The sequence below is a fragment of the Musa acuminata genome, chromosome BXJ3-4 (genome assembly GCF_036884655.1).
Source record: "Musa acuminata AAA Group cultivar baxijiao chromosome BXJ3-4, Cavendish_Baxijiao_AAA, whole genome shotgun sequence".
Taxonomy (NCBI): Eukaryota; Viridiplantae; Streptophyta; class Magnoliopsida; order Zingiberales; family Musaceae; genus Musa; species Musa acuminata.
In genome coordinates this window covers 8,698,913-8,702,664 of record NC_088352.1, presented here as the reverse complement: position 1 = coordinate 8,702,664, position 3,752 = coordinate 8,698,913, and positions in this window count along the sequence as shown.

The following is a 3,752-nucleotide window of genomic DNA, read 5'->3' as shown; positions in this document are numbered from 1 at the left end:
TAATGCAAAGGCTATGAATGCCTTATTTTGCGCACTTGATAAAAACGAGTTTAATCGTGTTTCAACTTGCGAAACTGCTTTTGATATTTGGCACACACTTGAAGTGACCCACGAGGGCACAAGTAGAGTGAAAGAGTCAAAAATCAATCTGTTGCTACATTCTTTTGAACTTTTTCGAATGAAACCGAGTGAAACCATTGGCGACATGTTTACCCGTTTCACGGATGTCGTCAACGGTCTAAAAGGACTCGGAAAGAGCTTTTCGGATTTTGAGCTTGTTAATAAGATACTAAGATCCCTTCCTAAGAGTTGGGATCCTAAAGTCACCGCCATTCAAGAGGCAAAAGATCTGCGAAATTTCCCTCTTGAAGAACTAATCGGGTCATTAATGACCTACGAAATGACTTGCAAAGCTCATGAAGAGCAAGAAGACATCCTTCTAAAGAACAGGAAGGATATGGCACTTAAAACTTTTGAATGCCACTTGAGAGAAAACTCAAGTGATGAGGACTGTGATGATGACTTGGCACTTTTGACAAGAAAGTTTAAAAAATTCTTCAAAAGAAACAAGTTTAAAAACGATGTGAAAAATAAACTTGAACCTAAGAAGGACCAAGTGATCTGCTATGAATGTAAAAAGCCGGGACATTACAAAAGTGATTGTCCCCAAGTCAAGAAAAGAACAACAAAGAAGAAGGCGCTCCAAGCAACATGGGATGATTCGAGCGCATCTGAGGAAGAAGAATCCAACACCGAGCAAGTTGCTCATTACGCCTTTATGGCCATCGAAGAGGAGGTAACGGATTTATTAGATGCTGATTTATCTTTCGATGAATTATTAAATGCCTTCCATGATTTATTTGATGAATGCAAAGTTATAAATAGAAAATACAAGTTGCTAAAAAGGGTACATGATAATCTTACTTGTGAGTTTGATAAGTTAAAAGTCGAACATCATGATAGTTTAAACTCATGTATCAAATGTCATGATTTAGAAACTATACAAAAAGAAAACTTGCTGCTTAAGGACACCTTGAAGAAATTCGAGGTTGGTAGCAAGTCATTAAACATGATCCTTACAAACAAGGGTCATGCTCCCAAAAGAAGTGGGATTGGATTTGTGAGGAGTCCTCACCGAAATCCAACTACCTTTGTAAAAGGCCCCATCTTACATGTTCAAAACCAAACCAAGTGCAACTTTTGTTGCAAATCTGGACACAAGACACATTGTTGTCCATTCAAGAAAATAAGTCCAAACAAATTAATTTGGGTTCCTAAAGGAACCATGATAAACTCTATGCAACATGATAGAAAATATAGATCTATTTATGAGGCACCCCAAAGCAAATGGATTCCTAAAGATCATCCGTTCCTATAAAAACATTAAAAGTCTAGGCCGGAGCAAGAAATAATGTTCTGCTCCTTGACTCTTAATGGTCATAAACCAAGAATCAAAAAGGAACTCGCAACGCTTAAGTAACAAGTGGAAGCTATAAAATCACAAATACGATACAATTAGAAACATATGATATCCAAATTCACATACCCCCCTGATCTTCAAAACCTGTTCATCTACGAATTAATTCTTGTAGAAACTAAACATGTCATGATCTAAAAAGGGACACCAAACAAACATCAATTGCTCTGAAACTCTCCTCAAGGCAAAGGCTCCCTAATCAAATCATCCTAAGTGCTCACCTGCTGCAGGCGGTGGCACCTCTCCAGCTGGCGGTTGCACCTCCAGCCTTCACGGGTTGCCAGAGGTTGCACCGCTCCAGCCAGAGGTGCAACCGCCAGCAGCTCTGCCCCTTAAAATCACGCTAGGGCCGGCTAAGGAACCGACCCCAACTCACCCCCATTTCCTCCTCTACTCTTCCAAGTCTCCTCCATTCCCACTTCACTCCTCTAAGCCTTCCAAATACCTCCCATTTCGGAGCAAAACATCAAGAATCCTTCCTTCTCTTGAAGATTTCACAAAGGTACTCTCTAAGAAGCTCTTAAATTCTGTTTTGTTCTTCATTTACTTTAGCTCATCATCATCCCTTTAAAACAGCAGTAGTAATGGGATCTAGAAGATCCTCAAGGGACAAGGGAAAGAGGAGAGTAGTAGAAGAGTTTGATCTCTCTCTTTTTTATTCCAAAAACCATGCTGAAAAATTTCTCTCCTTCGAACTAAGAAGCATCAATAAGGGAAAATACGTAGATCTGAATGAACTAAGAGATGTAGAGACTATCCATTGGTTTGCAAACCTAAATCTACTTCCCATTTTGCAGATCAACGAACCCATTTATCCTAGACTAGTTAGATTGTTTTACAACAACATGCAAAAAGATGATGAAGAAAGGATATCAACCTATCTCTTAGGACAACACATTTCAATCACTGATAGATTCATTTGTGATATAATAGGTATTCCCATGAAAAGCATAGGACTTTACTTTAAAGGATCATGGGATGAAAAAACTATTGAAACATCTTACGTTGACGCCTTAGGAACAATCCTTGCCAATCCTAACATAGAATCTATTCCTAAAAGTTGTGAACATCTAATGCCCTTTAACACTAAGATACTTCATCATATCATGACTAGTATAATTCTTCCTAAGCAATATCATCATGATGAAGTGAGTCAATTGGAATTAGGAATTATGTACCTAATCATGAAAGAACGTGACATTTGTCTTGGCTATCTGATCCAACAAAACATGTTGGAATTATCTACAAAAGATATGATGCTCCCATATGGTGGAATTATTACTAGAATAATGAAAGCTTACGACATTCAAATACCACTAGAAGAAGAAGTAATGAAATCAGATAGATTCAGCATAATAAACAAAAATCTACTTCACCGACTAAGATGTCACTATAGAAACGGTAACTGGGTTAGAATGCCTAGAAGAACTGATCCCCCTCAGCCTGAACCTGAACCTGAACCAGAGCCGGAAACCCCAGTCTTTAGGAGTACCCACTCTCCTCTGATCTGTCCCTTTGAGGAAACACATCCGGTTGAGCAAACTCACACATCATCCATCGAAGATATCGGGATTCGGATGGACCGATTTGAACAAAGACAAGAACGGCTTGAACTTCGACAAGATCAAATCCTAATCGAGCTACAGCAAATCCATCGACAATTTGACTCTTTACTTAGGCACTTTAATCTTCCACCTCATGAATGAGCTTGTATAAACATCTGATGTTTTTAATATGACAGGTTGTAAACTCCTTATGTTATTCATGAAGGACTTTGTCTTTATGGTTACCTGATATGCTGTACATATGTTACCCTGATATGGTTATCTTTGTTTGTGTAAGCATATTTGCAAACATCTCTTGTTGTTTATCTCGGTTTTTACACTGACACTAAAAAGGTTTTAAAGTCTATGCCTTGAAAATATGAAGCAACATACCAATGAAAGTTGATAAGTCAGCAGTATGACATTGATATGGTTGCTATTGCTAATATGATTGCTATCATGCCATGTATCAAGATATCAAACAAAAATTTGCTGAAATAAAAATCTTGCTATACAATATGATATAATGCTGCACTTGAAATAATTGTGTTACTACATCAAAAGCTTAACACTCAAGAATCAAACGCATTGATATTAGACATCACTTTATACGTGATCATGTCACTAATCATGACGTGACCATAGAGTTTATTGATACCGAACATCAACTGGCTGATATCTTCACAAAACCCCTATGTGAAGAACAATTTGATTACATAAGAAGAGAATTA